The sequence below is a fragment of the Hirundo rustica genome, chromosome Z (assembly GCF_015227805.2).
Source record: "Hirundo rustica isolate bHirRus1 chromosome Z, bHirRus1.pri.v3, whole genome shotgun sequence".
In the NCBI taxonomy this organism is placed as follows: domain Eukaryota; kingdom Metazoa; phylum Chordata; class Aves; order Passeriformes; family Hirundinidae; genus Hirundo; species Hirundo rustica.
In genome coordinates, this window is record NC_053488.1 from 64,707,424 (window position 1) to 64,724,372 (window position 16,949).

General features: G+C 40.8%; 1 protein-coding gene across 10 annotated transcripts in view; it reads left to right on the forward strand.

Moving 5' to 3' along the window:
• The window catches only part of PALM2AKAP2 (PALM2 and AKAP2 fusion), a 275,120-nt gene that overhangs the window by 166,785 nt on the left and 91,386 nt on the right, over positions 1 to 16,949 (forward strand). For 2 of the 10 annotated variants that reach the window (XM_058424240.1, XM_040091338.1), the window contains exon 1: positions 12,093 to 12,186. The exons of 7 other annotated variants lie outside the window; for them this stretch is intronic. The gene's annotated coding sequence lies outside the window, so the exon portion shown is untranslated. Of the gene's footprint in view, positions 1 to 12,092; positions 12,187 to 13,005; positions 13,088 to 16,949 lie in introns of those variants that run through there. One more of the 10 variants, XM_040091340.2, reaches the window with a different exon arrangement.

The window sequence follows — 16,949 nt, forward strand, 5'->3', positions numbered from 1 at the left end:
TTAAGATCTTAGAGGTTGTGGTGAATAATCAGCTCAAGCCAGCATCTGCATAACTTCTTTTTTTGAATGCAATTGTAAACACAAAACACATTTTGATTTTTCTTACAATGTTTACTTTTTTTTTTTTTACTAGCTTATATATATTTAATTTTCTCAAAATCCAGATTTTCTACAAACTTTTTTTTTAATTTTTTATTTTATTTTATTTTATTTTATTTTATTTTATTTTATTTTATTTTATTTTATTTTATTTTATTTTATTTTCTACAGTGCTAATAAAATCCAAATGGTGCTGGAACAAGATGATGTTTAAAAAATACCAAAACAAATCAGATCTACTAATAACAGATATGAATCTCTCTACATGTAGTTAACAATTTACAATGGACATCATAACACAGAATTTCACACTCCTGGGTATCAAAAACAATGACCAAATTTAAGGCTAAATCTATATAAAGCAGCAAGTCAATGCATCCTCAGAGATACCAGTCAATAATAAATTACTTTTCATTAGGGAAATAATTTATAACACAAGCAATAAAAGTAAGGTACAAATTGGTAGGGGAAAAAAGCCAAAATGAAACCCCTTCATGTTACATTTAAATCAGATATTTAAATTATTCTGATTGGAGCTGGAGCATGGACTTGCACAGTCATTCCCAAACATTGTGCCCTGGTTGCTATCAGCTCTCTGCTCACTGTAGTATCACTTCATGGCAGCTCTAATGTCAGAAGGAGGACCTCTAGGGCTGCTAGGAAAGCTCTCATCTGGAGTTTAATCTGCCCATAACATTCTTTAGCTTAAGTTAAGGTTATATTCTTAAGGAAGAGGGGGAAAATGTTCAGTGACTGTGGAATGCAATTTGTTTTAATTGCACAGTACCTCGAATGTTTCGGAGTGTAACATCACACAAAACAAAATCTAACTTAGCATTTTTTCCTTGTTGGTTTTGAAAAAAAGGTGTCATCTTTTAATAAAGAACTCCCGCAGAAGGAAGAAGTTTAATGACATAATTTTGCAAAGGGGAGGCTGACTCAGTGTTGCCACTAATGTAGCGTGAGCAGAATCAGCAAAATGCCAGCACAGGAAAGTCAATAAAGTCCATGAGAGTATCGTTACCCACATGGAAAAAATATTAATTTAATCATAGAAAATGACAAAGAGCTAAAATTTTCTTTAATTAAATGCTAACAATTTGTGGAAGGGACAATCCTGGTGTTTGAGGCAAAGATTATATGGAGCAGTTGGTTATAAACTCTTCCAAGTTTCCTGAGAGAGAAATGCAAAATGATTGTCCTTTCTATTGTTAAAATGTGAAATGGACAATACTATTTTCATATAAGAAAACTATCAGTTCTAGATCAACTCCAAAAGTAATCTATTCAAACCTAGTAGCAGTTTTGTTTCAATAATATTTTCAAATAGAAACAAGAAGACAAATCCTCATATCTCTGTTATTTTCAATAAGCAACTTACTCCAAGGGGAGGCCTGGGCCATCACAAAGTTCTCCTCCCTTTCTTGAACTATTGACAAAGAAGCAACAAACTACACATAAGTCCTGATTTTCTATTGACTTATATGGTTCAAGCCAATGGTAATTTGTGTAGCTTTCAATGAAGTGTAGAAAAAATCTTACATCAAATAGGTAATGACATTCATAATCAGTGAAGACAAGATAAAGGTCAGCAAACAAGTGCTACACTTGGAATACTCTCCCTCATGAGAGGGGGAATTTGTAGTCCTCCCTAAGAGCCATTGCATTAACATGCTCTGAACTAGCCAAACTGGACCTATTGTTGAACAAGCCAAAGTTTTTGAGTAATCTTGAGGGTTTTTTTATGTCTCCTCCTCCATTTCTACATAGCAAAATGCTGCCTCTTCATTGTTGCATTTAAAACACATCCTGTTATGCCTGCAGCTCTCTTTAGAGTGAGAGTTCAGAATACCATGTACTTTATTACTGAGCCACTCTTGCAACTTTTGCTAAAAAAGAGTATGTGTGTGAGAGTAGCATAATCTGCAGCTGGTTGTTTTTATATTTCCACCTCTATTGCTGCTGAATAGTAACAAGGAAGAAGATGTACATGTACAACATTTGTTTATTCTGTAATACTGCTGTACAGGAGATTGAGACAATATCTTGGTGAACAACCTCTAATTTCAACAAAACCTTTAGGACCAAAAAAAAGATCAGCAGTGGGCTGAAATTTGTCTTGCAGTGCTAATATTTTGGTGTCAAATTTTATCAGAAATATAGAACACTGATTTTCTTATTCATTGGTTTTATAAAATATTATATCACCAAAGAATTTAAGTGAGTCCAGAAATTTATGGAAAAAATAATTAATTTCACTGTGCAGCTCCTAACAAACAAAAAATTCAAGCAGATCTAGGATATGTCCCTTCCCCTCACCTCCCTTTTTTCCTACTGCCATAAATGCATTGTGGATGAAAACTTTCCAGATAACTCAAAATGACAGAGGCTTTTATATCTCCAGCATTCTGGATCAGTTTATAATGGAAATGCTTTTCCTGCATAGTACAAGTATCTGAAGATTGTGAGGCCAGACAGCAAAAATCCCTAGTGATCTTTCAAAGTGTAAGCCTGCATGGCCTTACATCCCCTTCTTCCTGACTCTTCAGGCATTTTCAGATATATCTCACTGCTGTGCCCACCATGATCACATACTGCTGAAATTCAGACATAGTATGCAGCAAAACACCAAGACAAAGTACCAGTCAGCTTCAAAGAGCAAAATAGTTTATATTCTGCGACTGGTGCTTTCCCCAGCTGGCTCCTGCCCACTCTCATCTCTGCTTTCCCAAGATGCCCTGTCCATCCCTGGTCCTGTCCAAATCTTACCTCATGCTGAAGTCAGCAGAGCAGGATAGTGTGATGGAGAGAAAGATTCATCTGAGTTACTGAACCACATGTCACAGCACACAGCTAAGAGTTAATTTCCAGTTACTTCTGCTAATTGCTCTCGAGTGCATCTTTGTATCATGATGGAAGCAGGCAACATTGGTCAGGGAAACCAGAGATTTGTCAGTCATTCAAAGTGATCAAACACTGTATTTGACCCTTGGCATTTTAATTTTTGTGACCATGCATGCAAACTGCCTAAGATGAGTAACAACACTGTCAAGCTGTGGCACCTGTTTAAAACATGCCCCTCTACCTCTGCATCCAAAGACAAATAAGATTGCCCACTCCAACAGTGAGTTAGACATTAAAATGCACATCAGTTTTGTAGTGCAGAGCCGGATTTCCGTACACAATACTGTGTATATTTAATCAGTAAACCTTTATCAGATTCTCATATTGTCTTATTATAGCTTCATTTTGCCTGATTGCCCTTCTGATGATCAGAAAACATAGTGAAACTAATACCTCAGCTTATTGCAGGGACAGTCAGTCCTTCAGGTGACTATAGGCTTGGTCATTGGGCCTATTTCCGTTCTAATTAAAGAAAAGGACACATTTTTAGGAAATTGTGATACTGTTACTTGAGAGGGAAAAAACATATTCTTAGCCATGAGACAAATAATTTCTTCTTTGAAACTATTATCCACTTATTTGAAATATTATCCACTTCTCTATGACTTTCTGAGACCCTTTAGGTAGTCTAGGTTTTCTCAGTCATTTCTAGTGTTGCCATCCACTCTGAAGCAGAGGACATTCCAGTTGGAGGCGTTTAACACCATTAAAATAGTGCTTGAAGGAATAAGCATCCAGCTTTCTCTTGTGAGGGTGTGGTAAAATGTGATGAGAAGGCAGCTTAACTCCGGAAGATTAGCACTTCAATGTGCAAAACTCAGAAGATTGAAAAGTATCGAGAATTTGCAGGACCATTCACTAAGACTGTAGCAACTTAAACGGGAAAATGTTAGGAGAGTGGGAAGAGGGTCCTGATGCTCTGTGCAATAGGGTTCAGTCACTGGTAGCTGACAGGGTTCCTATGTAGGAGTAAAAGCAAGGGCAGAAGGATTTCTCTTCTTTATCATGGTCAGAGCACCTCTGCGGTAATGGTCCAGGAAAAGCTGTCATGACAAAATGTGCCTTTCTCCATTTAGCGCATGTTTGGAACAGAAGTAACTACTGTGTTGGCTTTGCCTAGCAATTAGGTGTACAGAATTTAAGAGAACTCACTTGTTTTGGAGGCTGCTACTTTTCAGTTGAAAAGGCTAGGAACATTGCAATATGAGCAGGTAAAGTTTAAATGTTGTTATTTTTAATAATTGTAGAAGTAACTTAGTGTAGTATTAGTTGTCAGCTTTTGATTCTCTTCTTCCTTTCCTGGTTAAAGTTTTGTATAATGCCCTTTTCTGCTCATCACACTTTCTTGCCCCAGACACTAACAGTTCCTCAGTTCTTTGAAAATCCACTTTGTCTCCCTCCACATATTCATTACAAAAGGCTTTTTTTGCTATGACTGCAATCTATTCTAATCAGGCTTCTTTTCCAATTTCTACTTTCTGCAGAAATCCATGCAGGTGTTTCAAAAAAGTACTTTTCACTCTTTCTCTAACATACTTCTCACTCTATCACTAAATTTCTTCACAAGATTACACAGGCCTATTGAAAGCCTCTGATTACATTCTCTTCATATTTTTTCTCTGCTGCAAGTCCCAGGTTCCCACCCCACTTAGTTTCTGCTAAAGGTCAATTTCTGCTAATTGTTTCTCTAGTTTGCTGTCACTTTTACTTTAGGCCCTCTCCTGTATCTCCCATAGTTGCCTATCTCCCTTATCAGACTCTTTTCCTGGGGTGACTCTGGCCCTAGTTTTTCCTGCAGGGGCAGCAGAGGTCTCTGCACATCAACACCCATTATTGCTTGCATTTGGATAACATCATGAGCCCGATAAGAAATCATTATGTCAATGAGATAAACTTACTAAAGGAAAGCCTGTCTGAAGTCCAGTCCTCAGTAAACACTTTGGATCCCTCTAAGAGCTATGGCATAAAAAAACTTCCAGATCCTTCTGTCTTGGTTTGAAAAGACAGGTATCTGCTAGGGAGAGGCAGGCCTCTCTAGGAATGGAAAATTCCAATCCTTCCCTCTGTGTTATTATAATTTGGAAGATTAAAAAAAAAAACTTTTCGGTCAGAGCTATGGGGAAAGGAATAACAGTCCTGTACAAGTAAATAGGACAGACACACAACAACAGCAATTATAATAATAATAAAACAGAACCAAGAACGCTGAGGGGCTTTGTCTCACAAGTCCTGGGCAGTCTAATCTCTCGGGACTCCGAGAGCACCAAGCCAAAACGGTGGAAACTCGGGGCTGATGGCTGGAAATGGTGGGTTGTCCCCAGCAGGCAGGGGGGTGTCCTGGCAGGCAGAGTGGGCAGTGCTGGAGAAGCCACAGTGGCTGGACTCGGACTGACCCAAAATCCAGCAGGGCAGGTGAAAAAAACCTCCGAATTCCTGGGCGCTCCAACAGATGATAGAATTCTCAGGACCGAACCCCTCCGTTACCTGTGGAATCCACACAGCTGAGTCGCTCGACCGTTCTCCCCGGAAAACCGAGAGCCCAAAAAAAAAAAAAGAACCCCCACCCTCAGCTCCTGGGAGCTTTTTTACTCCCCCTAAACTAAGTGATCAACTTCTTTTGTCGGGGTTAAGCACCCTTTAACTATCAGTATTTAATCTCTTAGCAACTTATGGGGGGGGGGGGGAAATTCCACAGGAAAACTTAACCCCCAATACCTTCTTCCACCACACTTTTGATTATTAATGGCAACAAATTATTTCAGTGTTGTCTTTGCTTGAACTACTGGAATTTATAACTCAGTTTTTGCAAATTCTACAAAGTTGATAATCAGTGAAATACGCTATGTATGGGTGTTTACGTGTAGATACTTAAACAGTTCTGGGCTTTACATTTTGTGAACTGCCTACACAAACAATTTGACCAGCTCTACAGTACTTTCTTTTAACTATAGAGACTAACGTGTTTAAGCTGTTGCAGGACAATGCTGCTTTATTCTCTGCACACAACTTTATTCTTTGTCTGGTTGTTTTTAATGTTCCACTGGTAGTGAATAAAAGCCTGCATCTGTTCCTCAGGAATAACTTAATCCACAGTTTATTGAAAGCACTGGAAGAGTCTCCACTGGGCTTTGGATCAAGATCTTTAGTTCACAAACAAATGCTTTTTGTGAGAATATGCTATTCAAGTATTGTATAGAAGAGTTACAGAGGTTCCCTATTTCTAAAATAATGACTACTCTTTAAATCTTTTTGCTATGCCTGTTCTGTGGCAGAAACAATATGCAGTTTTACATAATTGTTGAAGTACTGTAGTCCATGTTTATCATGCATCACCAGTCGATATAAATGTAGAGCATGTAATGCTGTGGTAACAAGTACTGCTATATTTATGTGGCTCTTCCTGTGGAAACAGTAATTCGAAAAATACATGGAGGTACACTTAACTGGCTTGAGGGTAATCAGGCTCAATCAGGCAAGTGGGACATGGCAAGATATCTTTGAGGATTGCCTTATGTTGGTGTTATTGATGAAGCAGACTTGAAAGAGGGGTTTGTAGAATAAAAGAGGGATACTACTGAATGGGATTTTTTTTCTTCCCATAGAAAAAGGAGCAGACTGAAAAGAGTCAAAAAGCTTAGAGTAGGAGAAAGAAACGGGGGGCTATTGTGGAAGAGGGCACAATGAGACAAAGACAAGGCAGGAGGAATCAAAACAGAAACACTAGTTGGAGCAAGACTGTAAAAAACTTTAAGTGAAACTTTACAGCTCCAGATTTGCAATGACTGCATTTCATGCAAGCGGGGAGATCTAGGAGTTGGTTATGCAGTAGCATTCCTGAAAGCTGCAATAATATAGATTTTTCCTTACAATACCACAGGTACTGAATACTTCTTTGGATTTCTTGTGAAGGGAAACTAACAGTTTCCATGAATTGAAGAGAACATTATGCCAGTGAAACTTAGCTGGTTTTTCACTTTCAGAGCAGAGTAACTTCTTGACGTGGGTGTAGATGACAGATACAGTTACTACTGGGCATTACTTCTGTGAAAGAATTGCTTGCAATAAGACACAATATACTGTGTGGTAAGTGTTTGCAGGGTTGCGCATCTAGTTCGTAAGCTGATGGTGACTCAGATAGTTTATGGAGCCAATACTAAAACATTACTCACTCAAGGAGTCACTTCTAAGCCAATGAGATTACTCATGTAGTGAGTGGCTGATAGAGATCTTGCCAAGCTATTCCACCACATGATAGATGTGTGTAAATAAGCCTGTTTGTCAGGGGAATGACATCAGAAAGGAATTTTTAAGTTCATTCTATGTATGAACTTTTTCTATTTGAACTCCATAACCACAGCTGAGCTCCTATTAGGTTTTGCCAACTCCCACTAACCAGCAGTCCCTATCCTAAAACTCATCAACTCATATAGACAAATAAGGGAAAATTACTTGCCTTCAGTTACATCACAAGTCAACACCAATGACAGGAATAGGAAGAGATCTCCAGTCAGTTCTCTATCAGCAGCTCCCTGCCTCCGTAATTCATAACATTTCATCCTTGCACTGAATACAAAGCATTTATGAATATGACCTCCAAACTTTCTACAGCTCCTCTGCTAACTCACTGACACTTTATAAATGCACAGAGAATACACTGAAGTACCATTTTCATCTCATACACATTGTTACAAGCTGGTGCATTCCCTCATCCAGCTCATCTCCATGTTTTTCTGCAGCCGTAAAAATAACCAGAACCACAACAAAAGAAAAACTAATCTAATCACAAAATTTCTCACAGCCAGTCTAAGAACACTTAAAAATCTGCATCCCAAGCAAAACTAATTTTTCATATTCAGTAGAATTCACCTGGAGTTGAGGTGAAGCTCACCATATCAAGCATGCAGGACTGCATTTCACTTAATAAATGCTTAACAAAAGGACCTGGCATATTCCACATCATTACCACAGTCTGGGGTTTTTTTCCCCCTTCTTTTCTTTATTCTGCATTGCTCTCAGCATATTTTAGAGTTCATAGAGAACATGAATAGTGTGCTGGACCGTAAACAGCAGCCTGAAAAAAATGTCTAATAGGAAGAGATATATCCTCTTAGAATTATTCTCCATTTGAAGGTTCACTGCATAACAATATTGAAAAACCTGCCTAGCTGAAGCCAGGCTCCCCTATACTGACAGGGTCCCAAAACATAAACTCTGATTAACTCATCTGTCTCCTGAATAAAGCAGGAGCAGCAGATACTGATACAGCTTTACTCCTTTATCTTCCTTTTTCTCTCTTCTCTCCTCCAAACATCTTTGTCTTTAATTTCTTTCTCTTTAACTCTGCATCCTGAGTTGCCTTGTGTCTCTTCCCCTTTCTAACTCCAGGCAGTCTTTGTTGGCAATGGTTCCATCCTCTTTCTGCCCATAGAAGAGCACACATCTGTACAGAGACAGATTATAAACTAGGTCAGTTTATATGGCAGAGATAAAAAGAACAGAAATAAGAGACTTTTTGTATAATAACAAGGTCTCACATAAGCACATGGCCCAGCTGTCAGAGATGTTGAGCATCTGCTGTTACCACTGACCTCAGTGACACTAGTCCCCATGACTATAGGCTGGAGATGTAGAAAAGCATCCTCAGTTTTGCAGACCCCTGCAAGCAGAAGTTCAGGCATGCAGTCACAGTTCCTTGATCTTCTCCAAGACATTAACCTCAGGATCTGTTTTTGTCAATTTTTCCAACATGTTCAGCACAGTCTTGGGAAGTAAATTGGGCAGTCATTGGAGGAGGAATGAGGTGATACTGGGGATAATGCCTTTTCAGTTCACAAGCACATAAAGCAGGCTTGAAATAGAATGACAAGTGAGGAACTGTCATGTGAGTGTTAAAAATAGCTAATTTTCTTGGCAAATATTTGGTTAATGCAGCTATATTTATATTCTTCCTCCTTTCAGAGTTTTTAGGACAATACCAACTCATCTTGCAATTCATTATTAAGGTAAAGGTATTTTAACGTTGCAGTAAAAATAAGGGAAGCCTGTACTCTGGCAAAGATTAATTGCTCCCTTCCCTTACCTGAAGCTCTCTGTAATGTTGTGAAAAAAATACAGAGCATTAACAAACTGCCTCAGTCTCATTTGTGATATTACTTTACCTAATGGAAGAAAATCTATGCTGCAGTCATACATCAGTCCAATCTTGTATGAGTCCAGAAAGCAGGAAAGGGACAGAAGGTAATTGTTGGAACACTAAGACAGAGGGGCATGAACCCAGGAAGAGAAGCTCTGAAATTCCCCTTTTGACAGTGTAACATTGTTGGTTTCCACAGATCTTTCTCCACAGTCCAGTACTACCAGTCTACAAAACTTGGGGTCCTTAGAGAGCGTGATACTTGACAATGCTTATTTTCATTATGATTCTGAGGCCAGGAAGGGACCTTTCTGCACGGTTCTGAAGGTTTCCACAAGCAAAACCCACCTAATTTATTTCCCTTCTTCCCTTCCGATAACTCCCTTATTCTGTTTCTAGCAGCTGAAGTTCCTAAAAACCAAATAAAGGGTGGTCAGACCTGTAAAACATACAAAAAGGATGCAACCCCCATGCTCTTTTTCACCTTTCCTCCATATCCCCATATTGCCATCTGGATGGCATGCCAGGCCTGGGAGTACAGACTCATACACCTGCAGGGCAGGATTGTGGGCAGGATCAGCGATGCATATCCATGCACAGGTTCGGCCTTCCTTTGCTCCCTGCCTAGTCTCTGCATTTAGGCAGAATGAGAATGTACTGTGGTTCTAGCACCTTATCCTTGAAGGACACAGGCTAAAAGTCCTGTCTTTGGGCAGATAGCTGCATTGCAGACATTCCTGGGGACATTCCTAGATGGTGCAGCTGAAAACAGCCCTGTTCAGAGATCACCTCTCTTCCTCCTTCCTGTGTCCTGTGCCCTGTGGCAAATAATGTTCATTAAAAAAAAAATCTTTTGTCCAGAGAATTTACAGCAAAATCCGAAAAAGAGAAAACAGATGGTTTCCAGTAGGGAGAATGGCAGACAGTCACCTGGGTCAAAGACCTTGGTGGGCCTGTATCATACTCTTATGTGCTTTCAGACACATGTATTTGCAAAGAGGGTGGTCGGCCATATGTAGTTGATTAGGACAGCTTCTTACTTACAGTAATAGCTCCAGCTTGCGGGTCTGCACTTACATATGTATGCCTCAGTTTCCTAATACCATTAGCTTTTATTATAAACCATTTTCATTATCACACAGCGTTAGGGTAGCAACCGTGCCTCTGTGTGAGCATCTGTGTCCTCGAGTTCCCAACAGAGAATGCAGCAGCTGAATTACCAACAGCATGTAACCTCCCATTTAAAACACTGGTGACTGAAGAGTGGAGGGCGGAAAACCTGACACTAAACTTCAAAACAGACTGGAGAGCTAGAGATTTGCAAACCTCATGCCTGTACTGTCCAAATAGAGATGCTAATTGGGTTAGAACTAAAGGACACTTAATGCAATCTATCTGAGAAGAGTCAACATTACTGCTGTAAAGCCCTGCCTTAAACAAACCTCTTGGAGGTATCTGAAAGGGTCAAAAAAACGTGGATAAGGGTAATCTAATTTCCATCTCAGACCGAGTGTCTAAAAGGTTCTTGACAAAGACTTTTAAGGAGACTAAGCAGAGAAAACAATAAGTGGGAAAGCCCCGGTACAGCTTGGTAATTGCTTGGAAGATAAAATTCAAAATACAGGAATAAATCACCAGTCCTCACAATGGAGGGAGGTGCTGGATGGTGTAGAGTTCCGCAAGGGTCAGCGTTGCAATGTGTGCTGTTCAATGTACTCATGCCTCACCTGGGAATGGAGTCAAATAGCAAAGTTCATCAAAATACATTTATTTGGCAGTAATAAGAGGGAAGATTGTGAAGAATTATACCGGGACATTATGAGACTGAATGTTCAGCATCAGAAATCCAGAATAGGTGAGTGTAAAATGACACACATGGACAAACAGTCATTAAAAACGATGGGCTGTGAGCAGGCATGAGTAAAATCTCAGTTATGACAGGCCATAGAAACATCACCTCCTGTGCTCAAAAGTTCCTCACGATGTATTGTCAAGAAAAAACATCATTGTGCCACTGTATGAATCCATGGTTTGATCACATCTTAAATCCTGTGTATTTCCTCAACTCAATTTTAGATCTGTTAGATCAGGGTCATGCTCAGAAGTGCATCAAGGATAGTAAAAGGTACAGAACAGACTGTGGACAAAGGTGCCCATGAGAGCAATCTACAGCTCTTCAGCCAGCAAATATAATGACGTACAGAGATTACAGTGCAGATCTACAAACCCGTGAGCAGGTCTAAGAGAGGGTTAATTGTTCCCCTTCTCCAGCTCAAAGAAAGGATTAGTTGTTCCTCATCCCCGGCACAGGAGCTGAGGGGATAATTAAATTTGTATTGAAACCAAAAATAAAAATCAGAGCTACTTCACAGGCAGGACAGCAGATCAACGAGAGTCCTTGCAAGCATATTTGGGTTCAAGGCAACATTGGAGACGCCCAGAACAGGAGTACAGCCTATTAAAAAAAAAAAAAAAAAAAAAAAAAAAAAAAAAAAAAAAAAGAGCCAAACCACACCAAGAAAGAAAATCAAACCAAAACCAAACAAAAAGAAAACAGCCCGAAACCCGCGGCTTGGAAACCCCCAGAGCTGGCGGCGGAGTAAAGCTCCCGCCCTGTGCACTCCCCGGAGGCGAGCCGCGGGGCCGCGTTCCTTTCCTTCCCGATGGGCCTCGGCCTCCCGCTCCCGGCTCCCTCCCCTCCCGACCGCCGTGGGCATCGTAACAGGAGAGGCTCGCAGGCGGAGGGTAACCCGAGCGCAGCAGGGCGGGGGCCGCGGGGGCGGTCGCGGAGCCCCCGCACGGCGCGCTTCTCCCCGCGGGACGGGACGGGACGGGACGGGGCGGGACAAGGAGGGCGGGCGGGCGGGCGGGCGAGAGGCTTTGCCCCTCTCTTTCGGCGTCGGCCAAGGGGGCGGGCGGGGAGGGAAGTGGGGGAGGAGGAAGAGGAGGAGGAAAAGGAGGAGGAGGAAGGGGGACCCGATGTGCCGGGGCTGCGCGCGGAGCTGGCAGCGCACGCCGCGATCCGGAGGAGCGGGAGCGGTTTGGATAAGGTACCTCCGAGCTCCGGGATGCGCGTGTCTGTGTGTCTGTCTGCCTGCCTCTATGTGAGTGTGCGAGTGTGCGTGTGTGCGTGTGTGTGTGTGTGTGTGTGTGTGTGTGTGTGAGCGCGGCTCCCAGTGCGGCGGGAAGGGAGGCGGCGGTGGCTGCGGCTCCAGCGAGCCGGCCCTCGGCGGGGGAGGTAAGGGCTGGTAGAAGAGGTGCGAGGAGGGGCAGGGGAAGAGGGAATATGGAATCGCGGGGAGGGGGAGACCAGGGGAGGAAAGGAGAATGCCGATGCACGGAGGCGAAGGGAAGAGGCCGGGAGGAGAGAGAGGATGCCGAAGGGGAACATTTCTGCCCTTGCCATCGGTAGCCCCGCGGCAGCCCCCGGCGTGCGCAGCCCGGGCGGGGGGAGGCGCGGACCGCCGGGAGCTGGCGGCCGGAGCGGGGGGGCGCGTACAGAAAGCGGGGTCTGTGCACGCATCCCCCCGATGTCCGCAGGTTGGGGGGCGGCTCTGCCCCTATCTCGGCTGCGGCCGGGAGCGCCGGGGGTCTCCGCTGCCCTCCCTGGGGGCAGCCGATGTGCATGGGAGACGGCCAGGTTGCGGGGATGGAGGGGCGTGTGGAGGGGGTTCAGCAAGACCCTGAGAAACTCGTGACGTCATTATTTTTTAATTAGCGTCTGTTTTTCATGGCGTTCTCAAATTTTCCTGAACTCCCCTTTAACAGAAAACCTCCTGCATTTTTGTTCCAAGTATTTCTATTTTTAGATTTCTCTGTAACAGGAAAGCAAGTTCACGAGTCTTAAATATTTTATTTCTTTTTTATTTGGCCTCCGCTGAGGACCTCTGCAGTGTAAACTTCGGAGACACTGGTGTCCCTTTCAAAAAAGTTATTGAAATTATTACTGAGGTGAGCGGACCGGCAGCTATTGTGAATATACCAGCGTTTAAGTTCCTGATAACATTAATCATTAGCCTTAGAGAGCAGTCATCGTACTGAAGTTAGTTTTTTATCTGAAGATGAATTGCCTGTCAGGTCCCAGAAGATGTGTAAGTACCAGCCTACTGTTAGAAGAGATAGAACATATTCCCCCACTTGTGATTTTCACCAATGACATAAACATGTTGTTTTGTTATGAGTGGTGATTAACAGTTCAACGTTGTAATGATATTCTCTGATTCTAGCATTGTCTCATAGCTCTGGTATGTCAATTTGTATTCATGCTGTGTAAGTGTTTTGCAGAGGTTTTGCATATCTGGCAGGGATTTATTTCAATTTCACAATTACATTTTCTGATCTCAGAAGCCTCAGGAACCCAAAGAAGTTGTATATATACATCAGTATCTGTTACAGTGTGTGACTTTTTTCTTCCTAAGAAATGCAAGTTATTTCATGTCTTTGGATCACAGATTTTATGTCTCTGCAGACAGCAGAAGTTAGAGTTGAATTTTTGTTCATTTAAGCGTACTCATTGCAAGCATTTATGACCACTCAGTATTGGGTGATTTTTTATTGATTTATCTTCATTTTGTATTTGGATGCCAGTCCATTTGCTGCCCTGCCGTAGCCTCTGCCAAAGTAAGTTTTCAGAAATTTAAAATGTTACACGCAGATATTGGCTTTTGACGACTGATACATTGTTTTTGTATTAGTTTTCTTAGCTGCCCAAAGAGTACAAGTCCCAGGTGAGCTCTTAAGTAAATTAAACCATATTTATAGATATCTTGTAATAGTGCCAGTAAAAAATAGCTCTTGTAGCAACTGATGATTATTTCCCTTGACTGTGGATGTGCAGCTTCTGTAGGAAGGGATGTGTTCAGTCCTTTTAAATGACTCCAAACTCCTGTTGGCTTCAGCCAGAGTTTTGACTAAGTTAAGAATACAGGATCTTATGACTTACAGCATGAAAAGTACAGCCAGCAGAATTCTGAGCAGTGTGATGTATACTTTGATCATAAGATAATTTGATTCATGCCTGGTTTGTCTTGTCTAAACTGCAAAATTCACTTTTGCTGTGGGAAACACCTGCTGATTTAGCAGCTGCTATTGATACTTCATTTATAGCAAGAAAAAAAGAGCTACAAAAAGCAACATCTAGAACTGTCCCTATTGTTACTATTCACAGTGTGAATTTTCTCTCGTTGATGTGCTGCTGTACTGATTCTCTGACAGTTCCAACTTCAACTGATGGGCAGTACGTTTATGGCTGTGGGATAAAGAGGGTTGTTCAAGCTGCCAAAATGGTCTCTCTTTCTTCCTCCCACCCCCTTTAAAAAATGAAAAGCTCTGGCAGCTGTCTCTCCTAGCAGGCTGTGCTGGAGGGGCAGATCTTTGTGCTAGTATGTACCCTGGTTCTTGGATGCCTAGAGTTCAACCCGAATTCTGTGTTACTTTGATGCAATTTTCATTGCTTGTCTCCCATTTTTAAGCTGTTTTTTTCTTCTTCTTCTTCTTCTTTTTTCTTTTTTTTCTTTTTTTTTTTTTTTCCCCATGCTAAAACTTCATGAAGGTTCCTAGGAAATTCTGGACTCATAATTAATTGAGGAAAAGTCTTTTCCAATACTCTCACTCACTAAGACCAAGTCCACTGAAGTTGATGTGGATAGGCTTGGCATTCAAATTATGGTGGAAAAAGAGTTGGCCTGTTAATTGATTATTATGATGCTGGCTTACCTGAATGTTGTATTAGTCCTATCGAGGGTCATTCTTTAATTGACTGCTGACCTAGACCACTAGAGTACAGTTCTGTAAAATTAAGTTTAATTTTGAAATAGAGCAGCAGCACTGAATGAATGCCAGCAGATGCAGTTATATCTATCATTTATATTGTTCCCTGTGAGCCATATGCCTAAATGGTGCTCTTTTTCTTCTGCATCTCCAAAATTTTACATCTTATGTGCTTAACTGATTGTAAGACTTTGTTGTGCATTGCTCCAGTAGATTAGTATTTGAAGTTGAGCAAAGTCCATACTCTGTGAACTCTCCTATCTGGGATTCTTCTGCTGCTAAGAATGTATTTCACATTATAACTTGATGGGGAGGGACCTGGTGAATGATTCTGCTGGTTAGTCTTCAGTGAGGAAGTAAACCTTGCAGTCTTCCTCTTGGGGTAAGTCAAATAAGGATAGTTTCCATCTCAACTATGTTAAAATGACAGGTGTCCAGTTGTAGTTGCTAACATTAACCATTCCCATATTACATCAAATGGGAAAGATTTTTACAGAGTCAGATTGGGAATTTTTGGAGTTTTTAAAAACCTAATGGTTACCTGTCATCATAGTCATTGTAGTTGACTGCAGGAATCTAGATGTTAACTAAGATGACATCTGAGGGCACTTTGGGATTTTCTGTCATCAGTTAAGAGTCATGGTTATTGAGTACTGAAATGTGTACAAAGCTTTAAAAAATATGCGCTGCGCACAGTAACTTGAGGACACTACATGTGTAATCTCAACTCCGTCCTGAAAAACAAGTGTGAATCATCAGTGCTGAAGTTTTTCACCTATAAAACAGAATTCTTGTTTCTCCATTTTTCTCCTCTACATTGGACAACCTTCAGGGCTTTTCCACAGTTTTCACTCAAACACACTATGTTGAAACTGGAATTTCAGATGCTACCGCGGGATGGTTTCCCAAGCAATTACATTCATGGTGCTTGGTTTTTCTGGTATTTGACAGAATTGACAAAAAAGAGGATACTTTTCTTCATATTAAAATTCTGGGTTATCAGCACAGTTTGTTGTTGTTATTTTTGGTGCTGAATAACCTTAATTAATCCATTATAACTATAGAACATTCCACCCCTGAGTTTAAAAAGATAGAATTTTATTTAATTTTATAATTAATGAGAGTTCAGAGTTCACTTTTTGTTTCTTTGATGACAGTGAGATACTCCATTTCCAGGAGGAAAGGGAACTGTATTTTCAGAATAATTCCTCAAAAATGTTATTAAAATACCGTATTGTAACAAGACTCAAGCATTGCATTGCTTAATGTGGGACTTATATGCAATGCAGCATGAAAGTGAGAGTTTTCCCTAGGTATTATACTGGTAGAGAATGATTTAGTTAATTCCTTATTAATAACAGAGAAAAACAATAATGTGTTTTAAATAAATCTGATTTTCTCCAAAACATATCTACATCTATTAGAAAGGTTAGGAATATTGCTTTAAAAGATGTGCACAAGCTCTCTGGAAAACTTTAGTATGTGCTACTGAATCAAGAAAGTGTATCCTGTTCATTTTGGAATTTTCTTTCCATCTTTATCTAATTGACCAAAGAGATGAATCATGATCCAGGGGAAAATAATTCTTCCAAAGCTCTGGATTTTTTTTCTCCAGAATCTGTTGGTTCCACTGATTTCTTCTGGGGCTCTGGGCATCATAATTTTCCTGTTCTCCTGTGTTTCTGGGTTTAAAAGGGAAAAAGAGCATTAAACTCTGTGTATAAATCACTAAATTCACATCACCATATGTACTTCAGAAGGGAAGGGTTCTCAGCTACATTCTACGTGTTTTTGTGTTGCTTTATGTAACATCTGTTTGTAAAATTTATACATGAATCAGGAGAAGTTTTTAAGGGTGTAGTGTGTGTAGTACTGGCAGGAAAGAGTGGCTTATATGCATCTCATTTATTCTCTTTCTAGCTGCTAAAGCTGATCACTTTAACAAAACAGCAGAAAAAAATGTCTCCTCCCATGGTTATTTTAAAATACCTTTAAACTGGTGACAAATTAGGATTATACTCTCTTAAACACACACGCAGACACA